The 20,194-nt window shown below is 42.2% G+C and overlaps 1 long non-coding RNA gene across 3 annotated transcripts; it reads left to right on the top strand.

Annotated features, from left to right (window-relative positions):
• Positions 1 to 410: 410 nt before the first annotated feature.
• LOC138742989 (uncharacterized) lies at positions 411 to 17,097 on the top strand. Of its 3 annotated transcripts, none has more exons than XR_011344578.1 (4): positions 411 to 523; positions 4,958 to 5,049; positions 5,589 to 5,702; positions 16,705 to 17,097. It is a non-coding gene; the product is annotated as an uncharacterized lncRNA (long non-coding RNA). The 3 variants fall into 3 exon arrangements; XR_011344576.1 differs by having other exon boundaries at positions 5,579 to 5,702; XR_011344577.1 differs by lacking the exon at positions 16,705 to 17,097 and adding an exon at positions 15,440 to 15,571 and having other exon boundaries at positions 5,579 to 5,702.
• The last annotated feature ends 3,097 nt before the right edge of the window (positions 17,098 to 20,194 follow it).

Raw genomic sequence — 20,194 nt, 5'->3', positions numbered from 1 at the left:
GAGGAAGAACAAAGAGAAGGGGATTAATCTGTGTGGATGAAGTGCTTTAACCATTTTATAATTTGCTACTTGACTTCATTTAAACAGCCATTTTATTTGCACACATACCATTGATTTTCCATGGTCAAGCAAATACATTATTTGAAAATAGTTAAGAATGCTGAATTAGCAAGGTTAAATATGTATTGGCATGAAGGGAAAAGAGGAATACAATTGTTTCATCTATATCCAACATGGGAAATCCAGATCTCCCACCAATGGACTAGATGTCCAGCCAGGGTCAGCGACAAGGGGGGGGGAGGTATTCGTGGGCATTGCCCCCAAATTGAGGTATTGTGACTCCCCACCCACTCACAGCCATTGTCATTCCTCCCCCCCCCATGAGGTATTGTGACACACTAGTGTCACTAGTGTCTAGCATCACTAATCTCCAGGCAATATAACCAACTTATATCTGCTACGTCGGAGGGAGGGGGAATACAGTGGTGCTGCCGCATGGAGTGGGTTGCCAGTAGGCAGGCAGGTATTGCAGCACTACCACCACCACCCCTAGCTGAGCAAGTTTTCGAAGGTCATATTTTGCCCCCCGTGCTTACCCTAATACCCTCTGCTAAAACTTGTTCTGGCACCAACATTGCCACTAGCAAAGCAAGAACAACATCTCCACTATTCCCCCACTACCTCAACAAAAACACTGAAATCCCCCACCCCCCCACTGGAGCCTTCAAACCCACGGTTGCCAGCAGTTTAAAGCATCAACTGCATTACCTCCTCACCCATGATGTTACTGGTTCTCAAGCTTATGGAAAGCCCTCAAAATGCCTTTGAACATAACCTGGCTGAGGCAGCCTGCCAAATAGAACCATGCCTCTGAGATGTATCGTCTTTCTTTAAAATTCCTTCCACAGTGAATTGGCAGGATAATCATTGCACAAATCAAAGGTGGAATCACAAACAATTTTAAAAAATTTAGACATATAGCACAGTAACAGGCCCTTTCGGCCCACAAGCTCATGCCAACCAATTACGTCTGATTGACCTACACTGCAGGCATATTTTGAAGGGTGGGAGTAAACCGGGGCCTCTGGGGAAAACCCATGCAGACATGGTGAGAACATACAAACTCCTTACAAACTGCGTGGGATCCGAATCCCAGATCCGATCTCTGGAACTGTAACTGCGTTGTGTTAACCATTATGCTAGCCATGCCACCAGGTATAGACTTCCATGTAATTGTGCACAATTATTAAGCTTAGATCTATTTGAAGTTGGGAGGTGAGATCCTTTGGCAGGCAGAGGTGCTGATAGACAGGAGTTACAGGGAGAGTATCACACATAGGAGGCAGGAGGAGGGTAGATGGGTGACAGTCAGGAGAGGGAAAGGGAACAGGCAGGCAGTGGCAGTTCCCCTCAATAACAAGTATACAATTTTGGATACTGTTGTAGGAGGTTGGGGGGATGACTACCAGATACAAGCCATGGCGATCAGGGCTCTGGCACATTCTGGTCCTGTGGCTAAGAAAGGAAGGGAGGAGAAGAAGTGAGCTGTAGTGAAAGGGGATTCCATTGTTAGGGGAACAGATAAGAGGTTCTGTGGAAGAGATTGAGTTCACGGCAATCTCAGGAGGGAGGGTGAGCAGCCAGATGTCATGGTCCAATAGGGATGAATGACGTGGGTAGGAAGGGTGAGCAAGTCCTGCAAGGGGAGTTCAGGGAGTTAGGTGTTAGGTTGAAGGACAGGACCTTTGAGAGTTGCGATCTCAGGACTGATACATGTGTCACGTGCCAGTGAGGTTAGAAATGGAAGGAAACTGCAGCTTAACACATGGCAAAATATGGTGCAGGAGGGAAGGCTTGAGATTTCTGGATCTCTTCCAGGGAAGGTGGGACCTGTTCCGACAGGACAGTTTGCATCCAAACTGGAGGGGGACTAATATTGTTGTGGGAAGATTAGCTAGTGCTGCTCCTGTGGGTTTAAACTAGATTTGCAGGAGGATGGGAACCAGAGTGCCAGAGCAGATAGAGAAGGAAAAAGATGATGCAAAAATTGGATGCACTGTTAGAAGTCAACGAGTCATACATGGTGGAAATGTCCTCAGTTGGATCTATTTCAATGCAAGTATTATAAGAAAGGCTGATGAGTTTAGAGCGTGGATTGGCACCTGGAATTATGACATTGTGGCCTTTAGTGATACTTGGTTGCAGGAGGGGCAGGACTGGCAGCTCCAGGATTCCATTGCTTTAGACATGATAGAATGGGAATGAAAGGGGGATGAGTCACATTGTTTGTCAATGAAAATATCAGAGTTATGCTCAGCCAGAACAGACCAGAGAGCTTGTCTACTGAAGTTATATAGGTGGAAATGTGGAGTGGGAAAGATATAACCACACTCATAGATAGGGTTGTATTACAGACTGCTCAATAGTGATCGAAAATTGGAGGAACAAATCTGTGGAGAGGTAGCAGACAGTTGCAGGAAACACAAGGCTGTGATAATAGGAGATTTTAACTTTCCACATATTGACGGGGACTCCCATACTGTAAAATGGCTGGATGGTTTGGAGTTTTGTCAAATATGTTCAGGAAAGTTTTCTAAATCAACTAGAAAGAGTGCAATACTGGATCTCCTATTAGGAAACAAGGCAGGACATGTGATAGAAGTATGTCTAGGGGAACATTTGGCACCATTAGTTTCAAGTTAATTATGGAGAAAGATAGGTCTTTGCATCAGGTTGAGATCATAAACCAGATAAAGGTTAATTTTGAGGAAATGAGAAGGATCAAGAATATGTGGTTTGGGATGCATTGTTTTTGGGCAAGGATGTGCAAGGTAAGTGGAAGACCTTCAAAGGTGAAATTTTGAGGGTACAGTGTTTGTATATTTCTGTCAGGATTAAAGGCAAGGTTTGGAGGCATAGGGGACCTTGGCTTTCAAGGGATATTGGGGATCTGGTTCGGAAGAAGAGAGAAGTGCATAGCAGGTATAGGCAATATTGGGCAAATGAAGTACTTGAGGAGTTTATAAAATGCAAGAGAAAACTAAAGAAATAAATCAGGAAGGCTAAAAGAAGAGATGAAGTTGATTTGGCAGACAATGTGAAGGAAAATCCTAAGTGTTTCTACAAGTATATTGAGAGCAAAAGGATAGCAAGGGATAAAATTGGCCCTCTTAAAGATCAGAGCAGTCAGTTTTGTATGGAGCAAAAAGAGACAGGGGAGATTTTAATTTTAATTTTCATCACTATTCACTCAGGAAATAGACACAAATTTGTGGGAAATAAGGAAAACAAGCAATGGGGTCATGGAATGTATACAGATTAAAGAGGAGGAGGTGCTTTCTGTCTTAAAGCAAATAAGGGTGGATAAATCCCCAGGCCTGACAAGATATTCCCTCGCACCTTAAGGGAGGCTAGTGTAGAAATTGAAGGGGCTCTGGCAGAAATATTTAAAATGTCTGTAGCCATGGATGTAGTGCCAGAGGATGGAGGGTAGCTTACATTTTACCATCGTTTAAAAAAAAGGCTCTAAAAGTTACCCTGGAAATTATAGGCAAGAGAGTCTTATGTCAGTTGTAGGTAAATTATTGGAAGGTGTTCTAAGAGATTGGAGATGCATTTATTTGGATAGCCAAAAACAGATTAGGGATAGTCAACATAGCTTTGTTCATTGTAAGTTGTGTTTAACCAATCTTATAAAGTTATTCAAGGAGGTTACCAGGAAAGTTGATGAAGGAAAGGCTGTAGATGTTGTCTATATGGAGTTTAGTAAGGCCTTTGACAAGGTCCCACATGGGAGGTTTGTCAGGAAGATTCAGATGCTAGGTAGTCATGGTTAAGTAGTGAAATGGATTCGACAGTAACTGGATGGGAGAGCCAGAGAGTAGTGGTAGATCACTGCTTCTCAGACTGGAGGCCTGTGACTCGTGGTGTGCCTCAGGGATCAGTGCTGGGACCATTGTTGTTTGTCATCTATGTCAATGATCTGGATGATAATGTGGTAAATTGGATCAACAAGTTTGCATATGACACTAAGATTAAAAGTGTTGTCAACAGTGAAGAAGGTTTTCAGAACTTGCAGACAGATCTGAACCAGCTGGAAAAATGGGTTGAAAAATGCCAGATAGAATTCAATGCAGATAAATGTGAAGTGTTCCATTTTGAAAGGACAAACCAAGAAGAGACATACACTGTAAATGGAGAGCATTGAAGAGTTCAAGTAGAACAGAGCGATCTGGGAATACAGATACATAACTCCCTGAAACTGGGGCCACAGGTGGATAGAGTTGTAAAGAGAGCTTTAGGTATTTTGGCCTTCATAAATCAAAGTATTGAGTACAGGAGTTGGGATGTTATGGTAAAGTTGTACAAAAAATTGGTGAGGCAAAATTTGGAGAATTGTGTACAGTTTTAGTCACCTAATTACTGGAAAGATATCAATAAGATAGAAACAGTGCAGAGATTTACTAGGAATGCTGCCTGGACTTCAGGAACTGAGTTACAGGGAAAGGTTAAACAGGTTAAGACTTTATTCCCTGGAGCATAGAAGAATAATGGGAGATTTGGTATTTAAAATTATGAGGGGGATAGACAGAGTAAATATAGATAGGCTGTTTTCCAATGATGGTCAATGAGATAGAAACCATAGAACATGGGTTAAGAGTGAAAGGGGAAAAGTTTAGGGGGAACATCTACACACAGGGAGTGATGGGAGTGTGGAATGAGCTGCTAGCTGAAATAGTGAATTTTGTGCTTAATTTTAATATTTATGAAGAATTTGGACAGGTATATAGATGGGAGGGATTTGGAGGGCTATGGACTGGATGCAGATCAGTGGGACTAGGCAAAAGTGGTCTTGTACAGACTAGAAAGCATTGGCACACACAGAAGGGTTTGTTTCTGTGCTGTAGTGTTCTATGGTTCTATCCAATGTGCTCACAAGCTTTTTTTTCTTTGGAAGGAGAACATGGTACGAGGGCAGGGCAGAGACCTCATTTTGGCCTTTCACAGACATCACTACTTACACCCTCAGAAGTGTCAGTTTTGAGAGAGGTAACAATGTCTAAATGCTTAACCATCAGTAATGGTAAGAAGGACATCTCCTAGATATCCCGAGACTGAATTTTGTCACATCCAGCCACTAGAAATACATACTCACGTAAACAAATGTGAAGACAGCAGCAAGTGAAAAATGAATACCATAAATATTTGAGTATAATGCAAAAAATGTTCCCCCTTTTTCCCCTCAAAAATGGGGGGGGGGGGGGTGGGGGGTTGCATTATACACGAGAATAAAATAAAAAAAAAATTCTGCAACTCGCAGCATGACTTGAGTGGCCGGGCGGGCGGGTGAGCAGTAGTCGGCAGTGCGACTCGACCAGGCGAGCGGTAGTCAGCAGCACGACTTAGCCAAATGAGGGAAGGGGGGGGTCATATTATACACGGGGGTAAAATTTTCCCCCTTTTTCCCCTCAAAAATGGGAGGGTTGCATTATACACGGAACGCATTATACACAAATATTTACGGTGTATGCAGAAGTTTAAAATTGAAACATGCCCATCTTGACATTTCTAATTTAAGTCTTCCTTAGAACCTTTGACAAGTCACCCAAGGATGATGTCAGTGTCTCATTAATAGATGCTCCGAGGGCCATTGTTACAGGCTTTATGCCTACCTTGCACCTACTCACATTTCAATGGATCCGGTAAGAAATTTGCTTGAGTTTCCCTCACGTGACTTATGCATGAATAGACTCTATGGTCAGAGTTTCTTTCCGTGAATAGGATAGTTGGGAATGTATGCTTAACTTTGTCAGTTGCGTGGACTAATAGAGCCAAGATGGACCTCAGGAGTAACAAGATGTTGATCGCTTGCCCAGGATGTCAACTAGGTTTAGTTATAGCTTTCCTGGCTTCATTGATTGTATTCCTCAAGAGATGCCAGGTTAAAGCAGTCAGTGTTCAGCCTGCTGTGAGGTGCAAAAATATCAGAGAAGAGGCACAGCTGTGGGATAATGGCATCAGCCAAGGAATCTTGCACACATTTGCACGGAGATCTATTCTGGTTGCTTAGTCCCTGCACATTTGTGTAATAGGAAATAATGCCTGTAACAGGTTCCATTTGTGCAGCTGCTTGCACAAGCAAATAAATTGAGGTGGAGCTCTGAGCAGACCATTTAGGAAGGGAATAATACTGGCAGTATCTGATACAGAAAAGTCAGAAGGCATTGCCACTCGGCCTCCTGGTTTCTTTGGAGTGATTTCTGTAAGTAACTTTGCACTGGGTTTCTTTCATTTGCCAGAACCCACAGGTGAAGGGTCATAAACTCCAACAGTTTTGCAGCACAGAAATAGGCCCCGAGGACCAACATGCCCCATGCCAACCAAACTAGTGCCATTTGCTTGTGTTTGGCCATCTCCCTTTAAACCTTTCTTAAATGTACCTGTCTGAATGCCCTTTAAGCATTACAATTATCCTTGCCTCAACCAATTCCGCATATACATCACCCTGTGTGTGAAGAAGGAGCTCCTCAGATCTCTTGACTCTTTCCAATCTCACCTTAAATTGATGCCCTTCAGTTTTCGATTCCCTTCCTCTGAGGAAAAAGTCGATGACCATTTACTTTATTCATGGCAGGAGAGTAGACTGTCACTCCCTCAAAAGGCAAAGGTCATTCAATACTTTATCCTTGTAGCTTCTGTCTTAATTGACTTGACAACAAGTTCTTTGAGCAAACCTGGTGTCAATGAAAAAGTTGAATTAATTTATAATTATTTGCATATTAAGTGAGCATTATTTTCTCAGAAGTCTGTCATGAAATGATCATACTTCCACGGGTGTACTGTGGAAAGTACACTGACTGGTTGTGTCATGGGCTAGTTTGACAATGGGAGTGCCTTAGAACGCAAAAGGGTGCAGAAAGTAGCATACATTGCCAGGTCTCCCATGGGTTTGACCTTTTATCTACTGAGGACATCAATGTGAGGTAAAGCTTAATTAAGGCAGCCGACATCAAAAAGGACCTCCATCACCCAGGTCATAATCTCTTCTCGCTGCTACCTTCAGGAAGAACGTATAGATGCCTGAAGTCCAGCAGCACAAGGTTCAATAACAGTTTTCCTGCCATACGACCCCTGACTACCCTCACCCTACTTCTCCATGGATTGTCACCTGGTCATGGTGGAGATCCCGAGAGCGATGCCGTCTGGAGCTGTGCTCCTGTTAGAGCCACCCATGGTGAGATCCCTGACAAAGAACAATCCAACCAAGACCTCAATGGTGGAACAGACAGATGAAGTTACTTCAAACTCAATGGCTGTAAAGGTGATCAAAGGCTGCAACAAATTCATCATCTCCAATCGTCATGGTTTTTATGCCATTGGAATAAGTTGGTTGATTTGTGAAGCATCGTGTGCTTCTTGGAGTGCAACATTAAGTACACATTAAACAAATACACACACAGGCTTCTTTGTTCTGTGAGACACTTTTCCAGATTGGATTTATAAGACACTTGAAAGCTTATAAATAGATCAATGGAACAAACACCATCATCCTTGACCTCTTGGGATCGCCACGATGATAACCCTCACCCTAACTACACCAACACCATAAAGATTTGTCTGGACTTTTGAAATGCCACTTTTTTTTTGATGCATGGTAACTGAATATTTATTTTCAATTTATCTTCTATATTTATTTATTGTTTCCATCCTGTGGTAATGTAATATATAGTATTGTTACAAAAGTAGGTATTTGGTTGGAGAAAGTAAGAATTTCAGTGCATATGAACATTGTGAATGACAAGAAACTCATTGATGATTGTAATCCCAGTGCCATGTCCATTAGAACATTGCATAGAAATTGGGCCACACGGATCCAAACAGTTCCTGTGCTGAGTGTTCACAAATCAACAAGTGCTATTTACAGAGCAAGTCCAGCTGAAGTTCAGAAGGTCTCCTTTAAAATTTAAGGCTCTGCAAAATGTTCTCGCACTCAGTCTGGTATTGGATTCATTTTCACCAGGGCACCTTCCAAGCTAATGATCCTTAGGCAAACCCTTCTACCTTCTCATTACCCAATGATTTGCTCCATCAATCAACCCTCCAAGACAACGATTTGATTTAAAAAAAAACTACCACACTCTCTCATCCAGACCCTAATCAACACATTTCAATTCGAGATATTGTTCTCTAAATTATCACCCTCTAAACCAGGCACCACTTCCAGATTTACCCGTGGTGTTCCTACACAATGATCAAGAAGGTGAGAAAGGGGATTTTAGAATATATGATGCCTTGAACCTCTGAAACTACTGAATTCTACTGGGCTGTGACTCAACTAAAATTTATGGTGACAAGATGTGCAGTGACAACATCCTGTGCCTCTTCAAGAAATAATGAATTTTAGATACAATTATTCAGTAGCATCGAGTCATAAATAGAGCAAAACCTTACAAAATGAGGTGGGGAAATAACGAATCAGTTCTTGGCGGCGTACTTGGCAGGGTACTGAAAATCAACACCAACCAACTAGCTGGAGCGCCACAGACATTTTCATCCTCTTATTGCTCCAGTCAGAGGTTCCCACCTGCTTCAAAAGGGCATCAATCATTCAGGTGTCCAAAGAAGAGTAGTGTGAGCTGCCTCAACGGCTATCACCCACTGGCACTAACTTGTACTGTGATGAAATGCTTTGAGAGGATGTTCATAGCCAGAATTAACACATACTTAAGCAAAGGTCTGGACCCACCTATTGTCACAGCAGAGATAATATTGCTGGCTCTCCACTCAGCTCTGGATCACCTTGAAAACAGCTACTCATACATATGGCTGCTCTTCATTGGCTACAGCTCAGCCTTCAATACCATTATTCCCTCAGTGCTGGTCAAGAAGTTCCAACCCTGCACCTCTGCATCCACCTTAGCAATTGGATCCTTGACTTCCACATCAGAAGACCACAGTCAGTATGAATTGGTAAAAACACGGTCTCCGTACTATCAACACAAGCACATCTCAAGGATGCGTGCTTAGTCCACTGCTCTACTCACTCTACACCCATGACCGTGTGGCCAGGTACAATTCCAATGCTATCTAGAAATTTGCCGATGACATCACAGTTCTCGGCAGAATCGCAAACAGCAATGAGGAAGTGTACAGGAGGAAGATAGATCAGCTCATTGAATGGTGTAACGACAACAATCTTGTGCTCAACATTAGCAAATCCAAGGAGATGATCAACTTCAGAAGAAAGTCAGGGGAACATGATCCAGTCCTCATTGAGGGCTCAGTAATGGAAAAGGTCAAGAGCCTCAAATTCATGGGTGTCAACATCTCCAATGATATGTTCAGGTGCCTCCATGTTGATGCAATCACAAAGAAGGCTCTCCACCGGCTAAACTTTGTGAGGTGTTTGAGGAGATTCTGTATGCCATAGAACACTTAAAAAATTTCTACAGGTATACCCTGGAGAGCATCCTGGCTGGTTGCATCACTGTCTGGTACAGAAGTGCCAATGCCCAGCACAAGATAAAACTCCAGAGGATTGTTGACTCATCCTGCTACATCACGGGCACCAGAATTCACTCCATTAAGGACACCTACAAGAGACGGTGTCTTAAGAAATCATCCTTTATCCAGGCCATGCCCTCTTCACTCTCTTACCATCAGCACAAAGTTAGCTTCTTCCCCGCTGCCATCAGATTCCTGAATGATCTATAAACCAAAGACACTACCTGACTTTGACTTTTTTTGTACAATATTGTTATTTATTGTTATAAGGTAGTTTATATGTTTGCTCTATGACACAGCAGCAAAACAACAAATTTTGTGACTTGTTCATGACAATAAATTCTGATTCTGAAAGCAAAATGCCTTTTGCAAAACACATCCACCAGAGCCCCTCCACCATTGTAGAGAAGGAGTTGATGTCACTCCCATCTAGTGTGTGTTACATCACTTGGGATGTCTTTGGCAGAGGATAGAATCCCTTATCCCTGGGGATGCCTTGTGGTGAATGTAAAACTGGTTCACAGTGATCCAGTGTTGAAAAGCAAAAAACAATTTCCTCAACCAGTTCACTGAACAGCCAATCTATTGGTTGGTCAGTGTGAAAAGGCCTTTAGTGATGAAAAATCTGCTTCTCTTTGTAATCATGTCTACACTTTGAAACATGGTGTAATATATGTTCACAAGTCCCCATTGCATTGTGCAGTATTTCTAGGTCATTTTACAAATTCAGCTGGCTGATGGTGTCATTGCGGTAGAAAAGAGCTTGTATTCCTCAAGTCGCTTGGCTAGAAGTTCAGTTGCATTGTGTAACTTGTCTGAAGCTGTTGAAGAGAATTTCCTTGATTATTATCTCAAGCAGTGAAAGCCAAAAGGCACACAGCCAACCACACCCGGCAGTTAATGTAATTGACAGAGGCACAAATTGCAATGTTGTGGTAATTGGTTGTCATTTGTTAGTTTGGCTTAGCTGGCAGCAGTCTAACCTTGGTGTCAGAAGACCAAGAGTTTATAGGCCCTTTCATGCAAAGAAGGAGCCCAACTGTAAAGATGGAGGCTCTCCGCCCTTACGTCGGGAGATTTACCTTCTTGAATGTGCTGTAACCGGCTCCAAGGCACTCACTGCAATCCCTCTCGGTGAAGGATAATCGGAGGAGTGCTGCACTCTGCTGCCCCACATGAACGTACAGCCGCTGCAAGCGGCTGGTTAGGGGCTGGCTGATGACGCTGTCAGCCTGCAACCCATCTCTCCACTCACCCCTCTTCCTCTATGATTTCCTCAAGGCAGCCATCAGGGCAGGGGCAGTCAGAGGGCATCTGGTGTGGGCTGTGATTGCCGCACCGGGCCGCTGCGACCTTCGGGGCTGCTTTCTGTGGCTCAAAGTGCAGCAAAGCAATGGCTGTATTCCCTACCCACAATCCCCCATGCAGCTGTAACTGTTTTTGGAAACACAGAGCATGGATTATGGGTGGGGAAGATGGCTATTGCTCTGCCGCATATTTATGACAGGTGGCGCTACAGGACTAGTGGCCCCACCTCCATTGGCTCCGGAGGGCGCTACAAGGCACATCTTGTCGTGAATGTGACACTGGAGCAGCCTTTTAGGGTTGCTCTATGAAAGGTAGGTTTTATGTTTTCCCTCCATGCTTGTAGCTGGCCTCCAGGTGGAGGCCTGGAATGAAAGGGCCTTGTGGTGCAAGTGGAGTCACATTTCCCCTGTTCAGACAATCTGTGGAAAGTATCAAAGGCATACAGGAGGGAGATTGCTAACTTGCCTGAATGGTGTACTAACAATTAGCTTTCACTCAATGTCACTAAAACCAAGGAGCTGATTGTGGACTTTAGGAAGAGAAAAGCAGTGATCAGAGGCTGAACAAATTTAAATTGCAGGGAGTCATCAACTCTGAGGACCTGTCCTGGAGCCAACATACTAAAGTCATCGTGAAGAAAGCATGTCAGCGCCTCTACTTCCCCAGGAGTTTGTGGAGATTCAGTATGACCTTGGCAAACTTCTACAGATGTGTTGTGGAAAGTGCACTGACGGGCTGCATCAGAGCCTGGTATGAGGGCACCAATACTTCTAAGCACAATGCCCTGCAAAAGATAGTGGACACAGCCCGGTACATTTCAGGCAAAACCCTCCTCACCATCGAGAAAATCTTTATGGAATGCTGCCATTGAAGAGCAGCAGCAAACATCAGGGATCCAAGGACATGCTTGTTCTCACTGCTGCCATCAGGAAAATGAGACTTACCACCATGTGTAGGTACAGTTGGTACATTTCCACTATCAGACTTCTAAGCAACAAACTTAATCAGAGACTCATTTAATGACCCTCAACTTGCATTTAACAAACAAATGCTGAATATTTATTTTTTGGGTATTTGCATTGTTAGTTTGTTTGCATTTTTCTCCCTCGAATACATATTTTTTTTATTGAGGACAGGTTTTTGCTCTACCGATCAGTCGAAATTCTGCCTGGCCTGCAGTAAAAAGAACCTCAGGGTTGTTTGTGATGCCATGTATCTATTCTGACAATAAATTTGATCTTGAAATACCTGGTGAAGTTCAGTGGCCCATCACAGCCTGATCAGGCGAAGGTCTGAATATACACTGCCAGCCTCCTCCAATAGCTGCAATAAAAGAATAAATAGGATATCATTTGATTCTGTTCCTTCCGTCTAGTCTGCCGCAGATGCATTTGTTCATAGTACTGGATGGAGTGATAACCATAAAAAGCCTGTTGGAGCAAGGATGCCCTTTGCCACTATTTTAAATCGGAAAGATTCTGATGAGATCTACCTGTCCATAACTGGACCTTTAAAATATACTTTGGTTGATCAGCAGCAGGATAACATCTCAAGTTGTACCAGCATGGTTCAGCATGTCCCACACTTTTACCTCTAACTTGTAGATGGCACAGTGACAAAGCTGGCAGAGCAGCTGTCTCACAGGCCCACAAACTCTGGTTCAATCCCAACCTTGGGTCCTGAGTGGAGTTGGCACATTCTTCTTATGACCTTTGGATTTCTTCCAGCTGTTCTGGTTTACTCCTTAATCCCGAATACCATGCAGGCTGGTAGCCTAATTGACCACAACAAGTTTCACCAACTCAGTAGAAGAATCTGGGGAAAGCTAGTGGTTATGTGTGGTGAAAGATTAAAACAAAGATTAGTGCAATGAGTGCTCAATGGTGAGTAAGGACTGTGGGCCACACCATAATTCCATCAACTCTGGTTCAATGAAACTGGCATCATATGATTAGCACCTGCTGAACAGAAGCACCAAGTACTGAGGCAGCAACACAGGAAAATAACATTCATACTAAACAGCTGAAGCACTTTGCTCAAGAGAGAAAAGTTCATAATCAATCAATTAGCTCCAAAAGCTGCAATCTTGCAAAATCCAATTTCAATAGTGATGGACAATTAAATAACCAACAGGATAAAGAGACTCCATGACCGTCCCTTTAGATCCCAGTATCAAGTATAAAATGTTTAGGCATACATTTGTACGCAGGAGTACATAATTCATTTTGTTTTCCTTGAGGATTTTGCCATCACAGGAGGCCGTTGTCAGCCAACTTGTTTCAATCTGCTTAACAGCAGGATACATCTCAGTACACTGGTTGCAGTGACTGTATCTAGAGCAGTAGCACTGAAGTCTTTCTCCAAAGCCAGCTGTGCATCTTGACATGCTTTTGCAGTTGAGCAACAAAATCAGCTGATAATATAAATGCCAAGTATACTGTCCTCAAAGATGGACCACACCACTTTTCAACAGATCTGTCACTGATGGAGGTAGCAAGTGAGACTTGCTCACTAAAAGCCTCTTCCCTGGCCCTCAGTTTGTATTATCCAAGAACCATGCAGTTACAGACATCACTGCAAACTTGATCCAGGCTTAAAAAATTCAATGGAAGATGGGAGTGCCCTCATAGCATGATGTACTCTGCATGTTATGCAAACAAGACACTATTGAAGCAACACAGCAGGCCCGACGGCATCTGTGGTGTGAAGTAGCTGACATTTCAGGTTGAAACCCTGCTTCAGAAAGGAGAGGGGCAATGTTAAAAGGAAGGCAAGAGGCCAGAGAGCGAGAGGCAGCCCAAAAAGGGGTGAACGATGATGGACTGATTGAGTCCGGTGGGGTGGTCCTGGATGATGGTGACAGATGGGAAAAGAAAGAGCCTCGTGCCTTCACACATTGTGCAGCTATCCATGCTGTGTTTCATCCCCAGAAGCATTTTGTCAAGTCATGGTTTCCCAATGGATCCTCCCAAAGCAGAAATGTCCACCACTTGGACAAGGGCAGCAGATACATGGGATGGGTACCAGCTGCATATTAGCTTCCAAGTTACAGATCACCTGGACTCAGAAATATATTGTTACTTTTTGTGACTTGGCTGTAATCATGAAGATCACAGCACATGAGAAAATACCTTGAGTTTACAGATCACAGTGGTTCAAGCAGGTGACTCACCATTACCTCCTCAGGGATAATTACCAATGACCAATAAGCAACAATAAACTGACCTAGTCAGACCACGCTGATGTATTGTAGAAAGGGTCCTACCGGTTATATCACAGCTTGATATGGGAATTGCTCTGCCCAAGACCACAAGTGGTAAACACAGCTCATGTCATCAGGAAAACCAACACCCCCCCCAACAAACCCTTATTGACCCCCTCTACCACCGCTCCATCAACTTGGGAGAGCAGCTAACATACTAAATGACATCCCACTCTGGTCAAATACTTTTTTCCACCTTCCATTGGACAGAATATACATGCTTGAAAATGCATATCTATAGATAATAATAATACTAGTAATCCCTATGTCATAGGTGCTCTGTGATTAGTAAGGGATAGCTTAAGGTGGTGTGTGGAAAGAAAAAAAATTGAAAACCACTGTTTTAATTGTACCTAATTGACTCGTTATGTGCACGGTTTCATAACTCCAAAGGAAATGGGCCAATGACAATTATTCTCAAGCAAAATATTTCAGTAACAATTGGGTTGAGAGTCCTCAACCATTCCCCGCCCCCCCCCCCATTCACATACCACCCGCGTCCTGGACACTCTGGTAGACTCTCGGGGACGCCATAGTCATCAATATTAGTAGTCGATGGCTGTCCTTTATCACGGCAGGATCAGACAGCTGTAAGTATGTTTCGAAGCACCTTACCCAGTGCTTAAAGTCATTCGAGGCTGTAACTGACTGTGGGTCGAAGTCGAGGCGTTCCAGCCATAGCATATGCTCCATCCGTTCAAAATTTATTTTTAATTAATAATATTGTAATGCGCGTCGAAAGAACCAAAGACTTGTTGATTCAAACCAAGGCTTTTATTAACTAAAAGACTGGAGTATATCACAAGTAGGTCCACCAGTCCAGAATGACCTGGTTTGGCTCGGAGCAATCTTTTAAGACCTGCCAGTAGGTGTGGCTACACTCTCAGCCAATCACAGTCATCCTACACTACCATCTGTACATATACACATTGGTGATAGAATCTGTACTATCACACATAAGTAATCTCTTACTAATCACCGAGCACCTATGGCATAGGGATTACTTAAGGTCGTATGAATGTGGAAAGTAAAAACTACTACTCTAGATTCAAGGACAATTTCTTTTCTTCTGTGCCAGAATTTGAACTGTATCTCTCACTGGCAAAGGACAATGCCCTGTCTTTTACATTTGTACCTTACTTTGTCCCCTACACTATTTGCCGATTTAACAGGACTACCTACATGGTTATTTATTTAGTAGTGTATTACCTGCTGCATGAATTGACTTACATGGTTTGCATGGAAAACAGAGCTTTTTATTGTATTTCAGTACATGTGATAATAAAATATTTCAGATCAAATAATACCAGACTTTCTGGTGATGCTGATTTCTTACCAATTCCCTGTAAATATATTCCACTGTAGGACCTGAGAAAGCAATGCAGGTACACTACCTCTCAAATCCAGGAGTGGACAATTCAGAAGAACACAAGTAGCAGGAGTTGACCATTTAGATGATGAACCCTACTGTACCATTCAATAAAATCATCGCTGATCTGGCTCCATTCAATTGCCTGTCCTCAATAATATATTTCTCCTCTTCAAAAATTTATCTGTCTTAAATACAGTTAGTTAGGTAGCCTGGACTGCTTCCTTGGTCAGAGAACTTCACAGATTCACTGCTCTCTGGAAGAAGAGTTCATTTTTACCTCTGACAATTGAAATGCTCCAATATATTCCATGATTCAATTCCATATTGGATTGTGATGTTGAGGCCATTTGGTCTTTATCAACTCGCAAAGCAAAATCGTTCCACTATTCATTTTCTCAAACCTATTCTCCAGATTCCTCACCACACCAGAGTCAATTTAAAGTTGTCAATTACTGTATTAATTTTCACATCTTTAGTATATAGGAGGAAACCAGAGTATCTGGAGGTCACAGGAAAAATGTACAAACTCCACACAGACACCAGAAGTCGGGAATTGAACTTGAGTCACTGTCTCAATGCAATTGACTATTGAAACAAATCTTAACTCTGTCCATCCTCTTGCTTGTGGGATGGTTAATTCTAATAAAAGCCTAATAAAATTTAACTTATAAAATTAGAGAGTTCTAGATTTCAAGTTGTCTTTCTCTGAAGGAGCTTTTCTTTCAGACGAGCAGATAAACGGAGGCTTTAAGGTTCATGTTTAGTGTAAGTAAGTCAGGAAAGGCAGGTTGCATTTATGTTTTGGTCAAACACCAAAAAGGGTCATTTAACTCATTGGCTTGCAGTTTTTATTCATTTGTACTCAAGATATTGGCTTTGCTGGGAAAACTTCAAGATCTTGTTAAATTCTGGAACCCCTGTAGACATTCAGACACAGATGAATGATCTAATCAACCAGTTCAAAAGGGGATTGAGATACATTAGGTGAATGGGTAAGAATGCAGATTTCTTTCCCAGAATGACATTACCATCAAACTATTGGTGCTCATCTTTATTGGCAGTAACTATTGTTCATTTGCAGAAGTTTTGAACATGTTCAAATTCCTTGGCTAACATAAAGCCAAAAACATTATATTTTTGTCCAAATTTACCGAACGACAGTGACAGCACATTGAAAACAGAGGCTGTGAGGCAGGTTGAGGATTCAAGATTCATGAATCTTTTCTTCTTTTAACCCTATTTGCTTATTTTTCTTCAGGTTCGAGGCGACTTTTTCCATATTGGATTCCAAAAATAGGAGACTATAAGATTTGTTCACCCCATCCAAAACCAAAGTATTGCTCATGATTAAAAATTGAAATGAAAACAGAAAAAAATGTGGGAAAATTCTCGGCAGGAATGGACAGAGAAAAGGAAAAGAATTCACACATTGGGTCTTTCACCAGAAAAGTCCAAAATGAAACAAGTTTTCAGCTTCAGAGAAACTGGGTGGCCCAGTGGCACTGACCTCTATGTTCAAGAAGCGCTTTGAGCGACTGGTAATGAAACACATCAAATCACACCTTTCAGCGACATGGGGCCCGATGCAGTTTGTCTACGGTCCAAACCCAGTATATATTTATATTAAATTATATCTTCATTGTGTTTGTAATCATTATGAGCTGTGAATTGTGTGTGTGCACCGTGGTCCAGAGAAACACAGTTTCATCAGGTTGTACACGTGCAGGCAGATGATAATAAACTTGAACTTGAAAACGGAAGATTTTGGAAGAGTGGGGCTGGAAAGAGACAGGATGGCCCATCCTGGCAATGCTGCTGGGTGTCGGTAGGAAGTGTAAGCAGGAGTAAATTAAATCTGAATTATCAGCAGGATGAAGAGAAAAAATGGAAGTGATATGCAAGTTACAAGTCCGAAATGTCTTATCATCTGATATTGTTGAATTCAGCATTGAGTCAGGAAGGCTGGATGGGAGAGAAAGTGTCGTTCCTTGGGCTGACATTGAACTTTGTTAGAGCAATGTAGGAAGCCAAATATCAGCGTGGAAATGGAAAATGGAGCAAAAGTGACAAGAAACTGGATTCGCAAGTCATCCTTGCAAACTTGATGGCAGTGTTCTATAAAGTGGTCACTGAGGGTGGCCTAGCAGTTAGAGCAACATCTTTACTGCACCAGCGATCAGGACCAGGGTTCGAATCCTGCACTGTCTGTAAGGAGTTAGTACATTCTCCATGTCTGCGTAGGTTTTCCTTGGTTTCCTCTCACCATTCAAAACAAGTTAATTGGGTGGCACGGACTCGTGGGCCGAAATGGCCTGTTACCGTGATGTATGTCTAAATTTATAATTTTTCCAAAATTTATAAAAGTTGTATTGTGAGCACCGTATCTGGGGTACTACATTTCCATTTCATTCCTAGATTTGTAGGTTGCCTTTTCAATCCGTGACCGTCAGAAACCTTTCATGATAAGCTGCAGGATATCACCTTTGTACCATCTTTGGAAGCCTTGCTTCTTATGTGAGCACCAATGTTTGTTCACTTCACAGTTAGAATGACTTACAGTGTTATTTGTAGAATTTGTGTGTCTGTTGAGATAATTCTAATAAATGATTCACACACACTATTGAAAATATATTCTCCCAAACTGAATTAGCTCAAAAGCTTCCTAGTTCCAAAAAGCAATCACGATTCAAAGTGTATTTATACAACAATGAAAGATAGAGGAACAAATGTTTAACTGAAAAGCTTACCCACTGAGAAAATGTGATGGATCTCTAAGAATGGAGCATAAAGGAAAGTTGCTTTGTGTTATACTGTGGGTTTCATCATCTACCAATGCTTATGGTATTACTGGTTCCTGTTACAAGTCAGAACAATACTCTTATATGGCTATGAGATTACTGTTAATTGTAACAGACCAGTCAAATCTGGATAAGCTCGAATAGTTAAGTTCCCAATCATGTTGCATTAAGATCACCAGATATGCAGAATCCTACAACTGCTGTCACAGGCCATGACCTTGTGAGCAGTCTTTCTTCGACTGAGATGCAACGCCTGCACAATTCACATCACAGATGCCTGATTCCACAGTTGTAAACACACTGCCAAGAGACTGAGGGAATCTTGGTGCCATTGTGGTGGCGATGATTCAATTGCATTATTTTCCCCACACTTTGAATTTTGCAGATAGACTCTCCGAACCATCCAGAGAGTGAAAATGCCCCAGCAGCAAATTAATGAAAGATTGAATGCCTTTAGTTTTTGTTGTTGTGTACAACAGCCAGCTTCTGCAAATTGTAGGTGGTTCTGCAACTGATCCAAGCATTGGGCTTTCAGGGTTCCTGTTCAAATAAAGTTAATTAAAAACAACAAAGTCATTCATGATCATTGAAGTCTGGTGCTCATTGAAAGATTGTGTCTGAGCTTTCAACTACCAATATAAATTAACTCTCACTACTGGGTTTGATGAAATTTCTGTAGCACTACACACAGCTGTTGGACAAACCCAACAAGGCAGGAGCTGAATTGCTCGAGTTCGAAGAAAATGGATGCATTTGCTAGCACCCATGGTCAGTGCATCAATCACCTTAGATGTTCAGGTGGATATAGTTGATTGTACAATGCCTCTCTAATCGCCCAAAGATGCCTGGAAATGGATTGCTCCTGTTGGTTAGACAGCCACAAGCAAAACAGTCCCTGTCACCAAAATTAATTTGAAACCTTGCTTCAGCTTTTGACAGCTTTCTGCTTTAGTAGGCCTGCCCTCCTTTTCAGCTCTTCCTTAGAGAATTTGGGCCACATATCTACTAAAAGTAAATTTGATTTAGGAGAAATCCAGAATCGTGATGAAGATCGGGTGCACGGTCTTAAATGGGAATTAGGCCATGGGACAACAGCAGAAGGGGCACAAACTTTCCCTTTTATTTACTCAGTAGCAGAAACTTAATAATAATTTAAATATTCAATCATGCATTTTTTTTTCACTTGGTGTGCAGCCTTCCATTATCAGATGTGATACAGTGGCAGCCACCATCAGCAAGATGCAAATACCGCTCCAGAGAGTTCACCACAATCACCTTGGCTGACATTTCAGTCAAGAATTGAGGGTGTGCTGGGTCAGGTGTTCCCTTGGATTCAGCATTATGTTTTCTTTGTCGTTCTCAGGTGAAAGATTGTACAGCAATCAATTAAAGCTGAGGAAAGACTATTCCTGTAGCAAAAGGCATCTGCTGGAGGAACTGAGCAGGCCAAGCATCATCAGTGGAAGACAAAGAACGGTCAACATTTCAAATCAAAACCTTTCTTCAAGACCCTTGATAAAGTGAAGTCTTGAGGAGTTCCGACCTGAAACATTCTTTTTCTCCAGTAACGCTGCCCAGCTCGTTGAGTTCTTCTGCACTAGCCGACATTTTATTTTGCTCCAGATTCCCGCATCTTCAATTTCTCGGGCATCTCCTGGTTTTCTATGTGTTATGAGCCCAGAGGACCCATAAACCCAGCAGCAATGGATATTCACCATTTTGGTTACTTAAACAAAAGTTGCTTTTAATTATCTTCAAACCTGAAAACAAAATCACACTTTAACTTATCACTATTAACTTAACTAATCTAACTTAACCCCCTTTTAATTCTAAGTGCATGTGTATGTAATGTGTGTTAAGTTCAGAAAAGTTATTGGGCTCACAGTCTAATCTCACTTCTCATTTCTCCAAGTTCACTGGTTGCAGACAATTCTTATACTGTGCACAGAA

The sequence above is a fragment of the Narcine bancroftii genome, chromosome 9 (assembly GCF_036971445.1).
Source record: "Narcine bancroftii isolate sNarBan1 chromosome 9, sNarBan1.hap1, whole genome shotgun sequence".
NCBI classification, from domain to species: domain Eukaryota; kingdom Metazoa; phylum Chordata; class Chondrichthyes; order Torpediniformes; family Narcinidae; genus Narcine; species Narcine bancroftii.
This window is presented reverse-complemented; position numbering and strand designations above follow the sequence as displayed.